General features: G+C 45.4%; 1 protein-coding gene across 2 annotated transcripts in view; it reads left to right on the forward strand.

The window, feature by feature from the left end:
* The window catches only part of TCP11L2 (t-complex 11 like 2), a 153522-nt gene that overhangs the window by 93806 nt on the left and 45003 nt on the right, over positions 1-14713 (forward strand). The gene's annotated exons all lie outside the window — the stretch shown is intronic.

Genomic DNA, 14713 nt, shown 5'->3' on the forward strand with positions numbered 1-14713 from the left:
ACAAAATTATTCAGAGTAGTTAAATCACAAGCGGATTGTGATACATTACAGGAGGACCTTGCAAGACTGGAAGATTGGGCATCCAAATGGCAGATTAAATTTAATACAGACAAGTGCAAGGTGTTGCATATAGGGAAAAATAACCCTTGCTGTAGTTACACGATGTTAGGTTCCATATTAGGAGCTACCACCCAGGAAAAAGATCTAGGCATCATAGTGGATAATACTTTAAAATTGTCGGCTCAGTGTGCTGCAGCAGTCAAAAAAGCAAACCGAATGTTAGGAATTATTAGGAAGGGAATGGTTAATAAAACGGAAAATGTCTTAATGCCTCTATATCGCTCCATGGTGAGACCGCACCTGGAATACTGTGTACAATTCTGGTCGTTGCATCTCAAAAAGATATAGTTGCGATGGAGAAGGTACAGAGAAGGGCAACCAAAATGATAAAGGGGATGGAACAACTCCCCTATGAGGAAAGGCTGAAGAGGTTAGGGCTGTTCAGCTTGGAGAAGAAATGGCTGAGGGGGGATATGATAGAGGTCTTTAAGATCATGGGAAGTCTTGAATGAGTAGATATGAATCGGTTATTTACACGTTCGAATAATAGAAGGACTAGGGGGCATTCCATGAAGTTAGCAAGTAGAACATTTAAGACTAATCGGAGAAAATTCTTTTTCACTCAACGCACAATAAAGCTCTGGAATTTGTTGCCAGAGGATGTGGTTAGTGCAGTTAGTGTATCTGGGTTCAAAAAAGGTTTGGATAAGTTCTTGGAGGAGAAGTCCATTAACGGCTATTAATCAAATTTACTTAGGGAATAGCCACTGCTATTAATTGCATCAGTGGCATGGGATCTTCTTAGTGTTTGGGTAATTGCCAGGAGCTTGTGGCCTGGTTTGGCCTCTGTTGGAAACAGGATGCTAGGCTTGATGGACCCTTGGTCTGACCCAGCATGGCAATTTCTTATGTTCTTACGTACTTACCATAGTCACTCAAGGTTATCACCTCAACTTTCTCTCCATCCCGCCGGACTCCCCACCTCAGCTGACCTGGGGAATATACGACCACTCACCACTCCTGGATCAGGAAGTCTCCCTCCTCCTCTGAACCAGAGCAATCGAACCAGTGCCCTACTCCCAACAGGGCCCCGGATTCTATTCTCGGTACTTTCTAACCCCAAAAAAGTTAGGTGGCGTTCGCCCGATACTAGACCTTCGTGCCTTAAACAAGCACCCACAAAGAGAAAAGTTCAAGATGGTAACCTTGGGTTCCCTCCTTCCCCTTCTGCCAAGGGAAGACTGGCTCTGCTCTCTAGACCTCCAGGACGCTTACACACATATCACAATAACTCCATCTCATCACAAATTTCTGCGATTCTTGGTAGGCCCAAAGCACTATAAATACCGAGTGCTACCATTCGGCCTGGCATCTGCACCACGAGTCTTCACCAAGTGCCTCGTAGTAGTAGCAGCATTCCTCAGGACTCAAGGTATCCACGTCTACCCCTACCTCGACGATTGGTTGATCAGGGCTCCCACCCAGCAAGCTGCTCTGATGTCCCTACGTCTCACCTTGAATACCCTGATCTCCCTCGGGTTTCTCATCAATTACCCAAAGTCCAGCTTAGTCCCATCACAAACCCTGTCGTTCATAGGAGCAGACTTGGACACCTTTAAAGCAAAAGCATTTCTTCCTTGTGAACGAGCTCTCACTCTCACTACTCTCGCCCATCAACTGCAGTTTCGACAACGCTCAACTGCACGTCACTTCCTAATTTTGCTGGGACACATGGCATCCTCGGTACATGTCACTCCAATCGCTTTTCTCGCCATGAGAGTCATGCAGTGGACCCTAAGGTCACAGTAGATTCAATCATCTCAACCACTGTCAGCTGTTGTTCACATCACCAACCCACTTCGCCTGTCTCTGGCTTGGTGGAAAAATCAGTCCAATCTTCTCCAAGGCCTTCCTTTCCAAGCTCCAGATCCTCAAATAACCCTTACAACTGATGTCTCCAACCTTGGCTGGGGGAGCACATGTTGCCAATCTACAAACTCAAGGGACCTGGTCTCTAAAGGAAGCCACACACCAAATAAATTTCCTGGAACTAAGAGCAATCAGATATGCTCTCAGGGTGTTTCAGGATCGCCTTTCCAACCAGGTTATCCTGATTCAGTCAGACAACCAGGTGGCCATGTGGTACATCAACAAGCAAGGGGGCACGGGCTCCTACCTCCTGTCTCAGGAAGCTGCACAGATATGGGCAGAGGCCCTTTCCCACTCGATGTACCTCAAGGCCACCTACTTGCCGGGAGTAGACAATGTGTTGGCAGACAAGCTGAGTCGCACCTTTCAGCTGCACGAGTGGTCCCTCAACCCCACAGTAGCGGACTCAATATTCCAACGTTGGGGTTACCCTCACATAGACCTCTTTGCGTCACCTCAAAACCGCAAAGTAGAGAACTTTTGCTCTTTCACTCGCAGCCAACACTCGCTACCAAGAGATGTGTTCTCCCTCTCATGGGCCACCAGTCTCCTATATGCATTCCCTCCACTTCCACTTATATCAAAGACTCTCGTGAAGTTACGTCAGGACAAGGGAAACATGATCCTGATAGCCCCTCACTGGTCAAGCCAAGTCTGGTTTCCAATTTTTCAGGACGTCTCCATTCGCAGGCACATTCCCCTGGGAATGGACCAGCTTCTGATCACTCAGAATGACGGGTGCCTATCTACCCCAATCTTCAGGCCTTGTCCCTGACTGCCTGGAATTTGGAAGGTTAATTCTTCAGCCACTCAACCTTTCAGAGCCAGTTTCCCATGTCTTGATTGTTTCATGAAAGCCTTCCACGAGAAAATCTTATTACAAATGGAACATGTTTAAGTTATAGTGTTCTTCCCTGTCCCTTGATCCTTTCACTTGTTCCACTATGAAATTTCTAGACTATCTCTGGCACTTGTCAGAATCAGGTCTAAAAACTTCTTCCATCAGGGTGTATGTCAATGCGGTAGCTGCCTTCCATAAAGGTGTTGGAGATGTTCCCATTTCAGTACAACCCCTTGTAACATGTTTTCTGAAGGGCTTGTTCCACCTCAAGCCTCCACTGCTCCCTCCGGCCCCCTCTTGGGACCTCAACCTGGTTTTGGGTCGACTCATGAAACCACCATTTGAGCCTCTCCAATCCTGTGATTTTCGCTATCTCACATGGAAAGTGATTTTTCTTTTGGCAATCACATCCACTCGCAGAGTTAGTGAGTTACAGGCCCTAGTCACCTACCCGCCTTACACTAAACTTCTGCACGACCTGGTAGTACTCCGCACTCACCCTAAGTTTTTGCCTAAGGTAGTGTCAGAGTTTCACATTAATCATTTATTTATTTATTTAAAAACTCTTCTATACCGTCATTAAGTTAATTCACCATCACAATGGTTTACAGAAAGGCACAATAAGGAAAAACTATAATTGGTATAAATTACAAATTATACATGTGCCAACAAAGAACGGTAACATTTTAATAAGAAAGGACTATGTGTTAATTAAGGCTTATATGTCGGTTGAAAAACTGTCAAGCGGTTCAAATCTAGCATTAATATGCAATTGGAGATATTAGAGGAAAAAAACTGATTACTTGATGCATCCTTATCTTTCAACTGTTTTCCTCCTTCTCTTTGTCTTTATAAAAAGCTTGTTTAAAAAGTCAGGTTTTCAGACTAGTTTTAAATAGTTTCAAATTTCTCTGTAGCCTTATTTCGAGTGGCATGGAGTTCCATAGAACAGGTCCAGCAAGCAACAGTGCTCTCTCCCTTACCTGAGTGAGGCGTGCTGATTTAACAGAAGGAATATTTAGTAGAGCTTTATTAGCAGATCTAAGGCTTCTGTGTGTGTGGTACATGTATGCGCAGTGCTGTGTTAAGCCAGTCGGCCTTTTCATCATGGATTAGTTTATGAATTATACACAGTGCTTTGTATTGTATTCTTTGTTCAATTGGAAGCCCGTGTAGTTCAGCAAGTGTGTACCTGTGATGTGGTCTCTTTTCTTTTTGCCTGTCAAAATTCTAGCAGCGGAATTTTGCAATATTTGGAGTGGTCTAATAGTAACTTGAGGTAGTCCTAATAGCAGAGAGCTACAGTAGTCTGTAGGACTGTGCGAGAGTTATAGTAGTCTGTAGGACTGTGCGAAAATTATTCAGTGTTAGCAAGGGTTTCAGTCTTCTAAGGACCATTAGTTTGGCGTAACCTTCTTTTAATTTCCGTGAAATGTGTTGTTTCATGTTAAGCTCAGGGTCAATTATTACCCTAGATTCCGTACTTTTATTGCTAACTCTACGGTTTGATTATTTTTGATTGCGATTGTGGGTTGTGTAAGGTGCATATTTTTTCGTTCTAGGTGTAAGAATTCAGTTTTATCAATGTTTATTACCAGTTCCATTTGGTTTAGGAGTTGTTTGATTATTTCAAGATACATATTAGCCAGTTTCATTGTTTCTTCGATTGTGTTTACGATTGGTAACAGTAGTTGTATGTCATTCAAGTATATGTAGTGTATTATTAAAAGTCCAGCGAGTAGGTGACATACCGGGAGGAGGTAAATGTTAAAGAGTGTTGCGGACAGGGCTGAACCCTGTGGGACTCCTGTTTGTAGTTTAACTTTGTCTGATAGTGTGTTTTTGATTTGTACTTGAAAAAAATCTGTTGTTTAAATATGACTCAAACCAGTTTATTGTTTTGTTATTGAGTCCTATTTCCTTTAATCTATTGATTAGTATTTTGTGATTTACAGTGTCAAATGCTGCAGAGAGATCCTATAGAATCAGAATGTAATGTGTTCCTGTATCAAAGCCTCTTAAGATATTGTCTGATAAAGCTAGTAATAATGTCTCAGTACTGTAGTGTTTGCAGAAACCATGTTGTGCAGGGTATAATATATTATTACTTTCTAAGTGGTTTGATAGTTGTTTTTGAATTGTTTTTTCAATTAGTTTGGATATTAGGGGTAAGTTGGAGACTGATCTATAGTTGCTCACATTTAGGGGGTCAATATTCTTTTTCTTAATGATTGGCTTGATTATGGCTCCTTTCAGTATATCTGGCATTGATCCTTCATCTAGGGAAAGGTTGATGATCTTAGTTAATATTGGAGGTACTGTGTTGGCTAGTTTTTTAAATTCCATTATGGGTATGATGTCAATTGAGTGAGGAGCAGGGTTCAGTTTTTTTTTTTTATCATGTTCTCGACTTCAATGTATGATATCTCTTCAAACTCTGACCATATGTTGACATCCCTTTTGGGCATCTTAATCTCTTGTTTGGTTGTGTTAGGGATTTTTGAGCTACTTAATTACATTGATTTTCTTGTAGGTTCTGATGATTGTTTGTATTGTCACTGGTGAGGTTTTTTACTATGTTAAATAGAATTCTAGCATTATTTGCAAACTTTTCTATTTTTGAGCTGAAGTATTTCCTTTTGGTTTCTAAAATTACCTTTTCGTAGTAAGCCAGTTGTTTTCTGTATTTTGTTAAATTATCAGTTGTTTTGTTTTTATTCCATTCTTTTTCTTTCTTTCTAAGGATCCGTTTCCCTTCTTTGATTTGCTCATTATACCATGGTTTTTTCTGTTGGTTCTTTAATGTGGACCTTTTTTTGGGGGGTTTATTTCATTTGCCAAAGTCGTCGTTTTGTTTATCCAATCGGATATTGCAGTATGGCTATTTGTGTAATTGACGTGTGTTAATTCCTCATGTAATTTGTCTTTTAGAATATCTGTGTTAAAGGGTGAGCGGTATTTGAATTCAGCTGCTTCTATGCTTTGTTGCTTTATTAGGCCTGTGTGTTTGATCTGAGAATTAATGAGGAAGTGGTCTGACCATGGGATTTGTCTGTATTCAGTTTTTATATTTTCTAGGAGGTTACTCTTAATGAATGTTAGGTCTAATGAGTGGCCTGCTTTGTGTGTTGGTTTATCTGTGATAAGTTTGAAACCTAGTGCAGTCATTACATCAATTAGCATTTGGCAGGTATTTGATAAGGGGTGAACGTCCATGTGAAGGTTAAAGTCACCTAAAATTATGTAGGTTTAGTTGGGTTTAGATGTGTTGTAAAAAATTCTATTAGTGGGGAGATGTTTAGTTCGAGTAGACTGGGTGGGCAGTAGATCAGACAGATTTGAAAATGGTTGGTGTCAAAAAAAGGCAATTTCATGATTTGCTGGAGTCTTGATTGAGAGCAGTTTAGTTTTGAATTTCTTTTCATTGATCAGTATTAATCCACCCCCTCTTTTATTTATTCTAGGGATCGAGAAGACCTCATAGCTTTTGCTTGGTAACTGATTTTTTAAGACTAGATCTGATTTTTTTTAGCCATGATTCTATTATTGCTATAAAATTAGGTTTTTTGTCATATAGCAGGTCATACTACCCACCTTCTTTCCCAGGCCCCATTCCAATCCAGGAGAGCAGGCTCTGCATACCCTTGGCTGTAAACGAGCTCTAGCATTCTATCTAGACCGCACAGCTACCCACAGAAAATCCACTCAACTGTTTGTTTCTTTCGATTCCATCAGATTGGGTCAACCTGTGGGTAAGCAGACTTTCTCCTCCTGGTTAGCGGACTGTATTTCCTTTTGCTGTCAGCAAGCAGGCATTCCACTTCAAGCACACTCTGTCAGGGCCATGGCAACTTCAGTAGCGCACCTATGCTCGGTGCCGCTTCCTGATATTTGTAGGGCTGCTACCTGGAGTTCTCTCCATACCTTTACAGCCCATTATTGTTTAGACAAGGCTGGCAGACAAGATTCCATCTTCGGCCAGTCTGTCTTGCGCAACCTATTTGCAACTTGATGTACCAACACCCTTCCACCTACCCGTTAGGGTTCAGGATGTCCTTTACCAAATTCCGCCCCAGTTTTTGTGCCTGTTGCACGTTTTGGGTACATTTGGTGCATTTATAGGACATCCTTAGCTCGATACTCACCCATATGTGAGGACTACCATCCTGCTTGTCCTGTGAGAAAGCAAAAGTTGCTTACCTGTAACAGGTGTTCTCACAGGACAGCAGGATGTTAGTCCTCACGAAACCCACCTGCCACCCCATGGTGTTGGGTTCATTACGTTTTCTTATTTTATTTTTTGCACTTTAGCTTTTAAACAAGTCTGAAGGGGGACCCCTGCTGGTTGCAGCGTTAGTGCCATTCAAAGTTCTTGAAACTTTGACAAAAGTGTTCTGTGATTGGGCTCCATCCTGTGATGTCACCCATATGTGAGGACTAACATCCTGCTGTCCTGTGAGAACACCTGTTACAGGTAAGCAACTTTTGCTTTACTACCCTTAACCAATAAGCCTGGATGCCTTTGCACATAGTTTATAGCAACCTGTTAGAATCAAGAGAATTTTATATATAGGAGAGAAAGAGATGTTAACGAGAGAAGTCGATAATGCAAACCCCTGGGGGACACCTGTTTTAATCGCAGAAATGGCAGAAAGTTTATTATTAAATTTGATGGAGTGAGTCCTTTAGAAAGATACGATTCAAACCAAATTCTTGTAATCAATAAAGTAAGATACTGTGATCGGTGGTGTCAAAAGCTGAAGAAATATCAAGGGAAATGAGTAAAAACTGTTGGCCAGATTCCAAACCTCTTCTCAAAAAAATCAGTGAAAGATAGGAGAAGAATTTCGGTATTGAGAGAATGTCAAAAACCAAATTGATGTGGATCTAGGAGTTCAAATTATTCCAAATGTTCAGTCAATTGGGAGAGTACAGCAGATTCTAGAATTTTGAATAAATATGGTAAAGAGGAGATGGGCCTGTAGTTACTAGGATCAGAGGGGTCAAGTGAGCTCTTTTTCAGTAGTGGCCGGACGATGGCTTTTTTTTTTTTTTTTTTAAAGAGAGAAGAATGTAACCTTCGCTAAGAGAAATGTTAATCGATTTTGCAAAAATTGGAGCCAAAATAGCTGCCCATCTGGATGTGGTGCATTTTCTCTAGGGAGCAAAACATTTGCGGCCTACGGGTTTGGAAGCCTTGTCCCTCTTGGAACCTTAACATAGTCCTTAAGAGCATGTGTGCAGCCCCATTCAAACTTCTGAGACGGGTGACGATGAAGGATCTCACTTTGAAGATGGCTTTCTTAATGGCGATTTGCTCGGCGAATCTCGGAGCTTCAGGCCTTATCTTGTAAGGGAGCCTTTTCTGAGAATCTCGGAGTCAGGTGTTTCCTTGAGAACGGTTCCTTCCTTTCTGCCGAAGGTGGTGTCATCATTCCACTTATGCTACGATTCTACCTGCGGCTAGGCTGCGAGCAGCTTCTCACCTCCAGCCTGCCGGTATACCGATGCCACCATTATCCTGTCTCCACAGCAGGAGCCGTGACGTCTCCTTTTCATTCCGCGGCCGGGAGGCTGCAGATGCCGTTTCCATGCGGCCCAGAGGCTGCTGACATCTTGTACTTCCCAGCGCAGCATGGATTTGCCACTGCTTCCCTCTTCGTGGCTGGGCCGCTCCGGAGCTCCTCTTTGTGGCCTGGAGGCCGCCGACGCCGAATCCTCCCCTGCGTGGGAAGTTTCCGGCTGCAGCTTCTCTTCGCGGCAGGAGCCACCTCTAACGCCTCGGGCCTACTCCTCTGCAGTGGGCTGTCGCTGTCCCTGGTCCTGCCTCCTTAGGCATGGGGTCACGCCTCCTCTTCAGATTTATTTATTTATTTATTTATTTATTTAGAAACTTTTATATACCGGTATTAGTGGGGACATCATACCGGTTTACAGTTGAACAAAAGAAATTGAAAGTACATATTAACAGGGGAAAATGAACAAGGGGGTGGATAAACAAGAGGCAGTATGGAAGCGAAAGATTAAAATAAACAAGAACAGAACATAACATAACAATATAGTAATATATAGTAAAGGGCCAGTCCTCCTTGTGATGTCATCCTGGGTGTTCCTCTTCAGCCCTACAAAAGGGCTCAGCCTTTGTTATGTCTGCTGTCTGATGGGAGGAGCAAACAGATAGGGGTTAGTGATCTGTTCAGAAACTGCTAGGGGTTAGCAGGCTCTGTTATAGTTGTGGGTGGATGTCTGGGCCGTGGCAGATGACCACTCCCCCGGGAGGATATCCCGAGAGGAACCATTGGCTAGGCTTGAGTATGGAGACAGACACACATTAGTTCTTTTATTAGACAGGTTTTTGAAACGACCAGAGGTGGCAGTAGTGAGCTGAAATGCCCGGCAGGGCTGTAGTCCCTCAAGTACTGGAACAGCGATCCAGGATGGCTGAACTGTTGAGAAACTGTAGAAAAGTGAGTAGTCAGAGTAGGCAGAGTTCATGAACAGAACTAGATGACAAAACTCACATGAGGTCTCAAGGAAGCTCAGGAGCTGGAAAGGTTTAGGCCCTAGAGGAGCGAGTACCTGGTTCCAGGGAAAGCTCTGAGAGAGCGGTGGTAACTCACAATTGTTTGTAGCAGCGATAGCTTCCAAGCAGTAGAGAATCTTCAGAGTGTGCAGGAACATGGACCCTCGAGGAGCGAGTACCGGTACCTATCTGTAATCTGAAAGTAAAGAAAAAGAGCGAGGCCCCCGAGGAGGCAGAGTAGCTTGGATAGCCGAAGCGAGTCCTTGCTAACTCAGTTTGTCAGCAAAATAGAGACCTTTAAATATTGGAAGCGGATGATGTCATCTCAGGGGGATGCCCCTGAGGTTCACGCCCTTGCTGGTACTTCAATCAGAGCGCGCGCGTGCCCTAGGTCTTCAGGCAACATGGCGGATCTGCAACGTCGAGCTGGTCCGGGGACGCCGGAGGGAGACGGAATGGAGATGCCGCGGCAGCCAGCCGTCCATTAGACCCGGAGGGAGTCACCACAGAGTAAAAGAGGGCAGAATGAGGACGTCGGGCAGCGACGGTCGCAACAGTACCCCCCTTCAAAGGGCAATCTCTTCGGGTACCAGGTTTAGGTTTGGAAGGATGCGCAAGGTGGAACTGATGAAGCATCTCTTTGTCCAAGATATTGGTCTGAGGCTCCCAAAAGTTTAAATTGGGGCCGAAGCCTTCCAAAATCAGAAGGTTTTCAAAAGTCTTGCCTCTGTTACGAACATCCAGAATCTCTTTGATCTTAATTTCTAAGTCATCTTCTGCATTGATGATAGGTGGATCTTGAGATTTGGAAGAATCTTGCAGAGTGTTATTGATATCAGCAGCAATGGATTGAGCTGCTGTGGACGTCACTGAAGGTTTCAGTAGAAGTGGTGATGTTGGGGTATGTCCAGAACCCACTTCTAAAGATACTCTCCAGTAGAAGTTGCTGGATGAGAGATGGTGTAGAATTCAGCAGTAATAAGTAGCTGCTATAGACGTCACTGAGGCTTCAGCGGAAGTGGCGATGTTGGGGTACGTCCAAAATCTACTTCTAAAGATGACTCTCCAGTAGAAGTTGCTGAATGAGAGATGGTGTAGAATTCAGCAGTAATAAGTAGCTGCTATGAACTTCACTGAGGCTTCAGCAGAAGTGGCGATGTAGGATACGTCCAAGATCCACTTCTAAAGATGATGGCATTACCAGCTGAACAAACTAGCTGGTTGCCAGAGATATCTTCTTCGGATCTATATGTGCTGTAGCTCATCAGACACATCCTCCGAATGGCTGGAACATGACAGATATCTCTATGTTTATAATCCGTGAATGCGGATAGATGTTGAACGCTTTTGAGCCAAAGTGAATGTAGAAGGCGCTATGAATATCAGCAGCCAAGAGTTGAACTGCCGTGGACGTCACTGAGATCTTCAGGAGAAGTGGCGATGTAAAGGAACGTCCAAAAGCCCACTTCAAGTTGTGATGCAATAATGGATCTTCTAATTTGACATAGGGACTCCTCAGGTCTTCTACTAGACGTCTGAGAATAAGGTTGCCTCCTGCCCCTGAGTCCATCAGGGCAGGAATCTGAACCATAGCCGGTTCGCAGATCACGGAAACTGGAAGAGAGGGCGGAGGAGAAAACGCAGTATGGCCCAAGAACAGTCCTCCCGCGGGACTTAGGCCCATCCGTTTCCCGGACAAAATGGGACATGTAAGGACATCATGGCCAGGCTGACCACAGTACATGCACAAGCTGCGTTTCTTCCGAAATCTTCTCTCCTTGGAGGTCAAGTGTCCATGACCAAGTTGCATTGGTTCATCTTTATCAGCAGCAGACGTTACTGGAATCATCTGAGGTGCAGTGGTAGTACTAGCCTGTTTCAACCCAAATAACACCTTAGGCCGGAGTTCCTTCACCTTGTCTCGGAGCCGGTGATCAATTCGAGTGGCCAAGGCTATTAATTCGTCCAGCGAGTCAGGTGTCTGGCGAGTGGCCAGCTCATCCTTTAAACAGGTATCCAGGCCTCTGCAGAAGAGAGTCTTGAGACACTTGGGGTCCCAGCGAAGATCCGCTGCAAGAGTCTTAAATTCCTTGGAGAATTCAGCCAGTGATCTGTTGCCTTGCTTCAAGTCCACCAAAGCAAACCCGGCAACAGAAATACGAGCAGGGTCATCAAAGACGGATTTAAACAAGTCCATAAATCCTTCTATGTCCTGCAAAATAGGGTCCTTGCGTTCCCACAAGGTAGATGCCCACGACAGAGCTCTTCCATCCAAATATGACAGGATGTAGGTGGTCTTTGAAAGAGCCGTGGGAAATAAAGTTGGCTGTAAGGTGAAGTGCATGCAGCACTGGTTCAGAAAGCCCCAGGTCGTCTGGATTTCTGCGGAAAAGCGGATAGGAGCCTCCAGTGGTACAGTAGTCTTTAAAGTTACCTCCTGTAACTGACCTTCTTGGTTAGAAGCTGTGCCTTGTATCTTCTGTGTGTGTAGCTGATGAAATGCTGTAGTAAGTTTCTCTAAAGTTTCTTGCTGCTCTGAGATGCGTTGGGCCAGGCCCGGAATAGCCTGCAAGGCAGAGATGTGCTGGGTCCATGGAGTTAACAACATCCCATATTTTAAGCTGGATCCACTGGAGTTAGCAATCTGTTATTACTTTGCTGTCTGATGGAAGGAGCAAACAGATAGGGGTTAGTAATCTGTTCAGAAACTGCTAGGGGTTAGCAGGCTCTGTTATAGTTGTGGGTGGATCCCTGGGCCAGTGGCAGATGACCACACCCCCGGGAGGATATCCCGAGAGGGACCACCGGCTAGGCTTGAGTATGGAGACAGACACACATTAGTTCTTTTATTAAACAGGTTTTTGAAACCACCAGAGGTGGCAGTAGTGAGCTGATATGCCTGGCAAGGCTGTAGTCCCTCAGGTACTGGAACAGCGATCCAGGATGGCTGAGCTGTTGAGAAACTGTAGAAAAGTGAGTAGGCAGAGTTCATGAACAGAGCTAGATGACAAAACTCACATAAGGTCTCAAGGAAGCTCAGGAGCTGGAAAGGTTTAGGCCCTAGAGGAGCGAGTACCTGGTTCCAGGGAAAGCTCTGAGAGAGCGGTGGTAACTCACAATTGTTTGTAGCAGCGATAGCTTCCAAGCAGTAGAGAATCTTCAGAGTGTGCAGGAACATGGACCCTCGAGGAGCGAGTACCGGTACCTATCTGTAATCTGAAAGTGAAGAAAAAGAGCGAGGCCCCCGAGGAGCGGGTACCTCTGGTAAGTCCGAGGAGGCAGAGTAGCTTGGATAGCCAAAGCGAGTCCTTGCTAACTCAGTTTGTCAGCAAAATAGAGACCTTTAAATATTGGAAGCGGATGACGTCATCTCAGGGGGATGCCCCTGAGGTTCGCGCCCTTGCTGGTACTTCAATCAGAGCGCGCGCCCTAAGTCTTCAGGCAACATGGCGGATCTGCAACGTCGAGTCGGTCCGGGGACGCCGGAGGGAGACTGCATGGAGACGCCGCGGCAGCCAGCCGTCCATCAGACCCGGAGGGCAGAGTGAGGACATTGGGCAGCGACGGTCACCACAGCCTTCAGTTCCTCTTCGCCTTCACAAGGAGTCAGTTCTGGAGTTGGACTGCGCCTGGATCCTCCGTTCCAGCTCTTCGGTCCAGGAGTCTCCGATGATGTCCTCCTCCGCTTCTTCAAGGCACTCTGTTCTTCGTAGGAATTCCCTTGTCTTCCTTTGTGGTTCCTGATCCTTTGCTGCAACTTCGTTCCATGTTTAGTCTCTCACCGGATCCTAAGTCCTTGTCTTCAGAGTCTTTGTCCTCCGACCTTCCTGATGTCTTCACCTTCAGATCTTCCTGAAGTCCTTATCTTCTGATGTCCTGTCCTTCCTGAAGTCCAATATCCTGTTGTTCTGCCTCTCAGAGCCGCCTTCTGCTCTTCGTTGAGTGACCTGGGGGTTAAAGTCCAGATGTCCTGATGTTCCAGACGTCTTCGTATCAAGTAGTCCTCGTCTTCAGTCCTTTTCGCTGCCAAGCGTTCAGACCCTTTGGGCTCCTTTGTCAAGGAGGCCTTCTGACTCTTTGGCACCCTCGTCAGGCTAGCCGTCCTCTTGGATGTCCTGGTTCCGGATTTTACCCCCTAGTGAGCCGTCTTCATTTTAACTTCGGATGACCTTCGGATGCATCTTCCATGTCGGGTCGGAAGTTTCGTCTTCCTTCGATTGACCTGTCAGGTGCGTCGATTTACGCCTGGTCCCCGAAGCTCAGTTTAGGATGGGTGCTGCTACGAGTCATGGTCGGATACCTTCATACTGAGTTTTAACTCTTCTGTCGTCTTTTCATTCAGCATTCATTCTTCATCAGTGTCCCTGATGTTCTTCTCTTCAGCCTTGCCTCATCCTTATCAAGTTCTCATCTTATCCTTGTCTTCAAGTCTCGTCTTGTTCCAGTTCCATTGTCTGCCCTTGACCTCCGTCCGTCCTGGCGCATTTGCTGTTCCCGTACGGCAGGTCTGAAAGGGCTATCGAGTGGCCGGAGGGCTATCCCAAAGACCAGAATTGCGTTGTTGGGTCTCTACTGATGCGTCAGGTTCGGCGGAGGTGCGAGTCCCTGGTCTTCTGCCTGTCCGCCTATGCTGGGATACATCTCACCTGCCTCGGCGCTTCTAAGGAGCTCCTCTCTGCAGTCGCGTCATGGTCCAAGGGCACACCACTGTCCCCGGAAGCGGGATCGCTCCCTAGCGCTCCCACAACAACTTAAAGCAGTCAGTGGAACTCCCATCTTTTCCAACTGTGGATCCTTCGGCGCCTCAGGCAAGAGAGTTGCGTTGTTTGGACATGAAGCGTGCATTGCTACAGTACCTGAAGGTCACGAATGGCTTCCTCTTGTCAGATCATCTTTTTGTGCTTTGGAGTGGTGCAAAAAAGGGGCATAAAGTGTTAGCCACGATTGCGAGGTGGTTGAAAGAGGCTATTAGCTCTGCGTATATCTGTTGAGGTCGCCCTATTCTGGAGTGGCTATGAGCACATTCTACCCATTCCCAGGTGCCCTCTTGGGCCGAGTGTCAGCAAGTTTCGTTACAAGAGATCTGCAGGGTGGCTACTTGGAAATCATTACACACTCGCCAGGGACTACCATTTGGATGTCCAGGCTCCAGAAGCCATGAACTTTGGTGAAATTGTACTTCAAGCAGGACTCTCGCAGTCCTACCCAATCTAGGGAAGTTTTGGTATATCCTAGGAGTCTGGACTGATCTGGGTACATACAGGGAAAGGAAAATTGGTTCCTACCTGCTGATTTTAGTTCCTGTAGTACCATAGGACAGTCCAGAATCTCGCCCACTGGAGAAAAGGGAGTTTTGGAGA

The sequence above is a fragment of the Rhinatrema bivittatum genome, chromosome 4, assembly GCF_901001135.1.
Source record: "Rhinatrema bivittatum chromosome 4, aRhiBiv1.1, whole genome shotgun sequence".
Lineage (NCBI taxonomy): Eukaryota > Metazoa > Chordata > Amphibia > Gymnophiona > Rhinatrematidae > Rhinatrema > Rhinatrema bivittatum.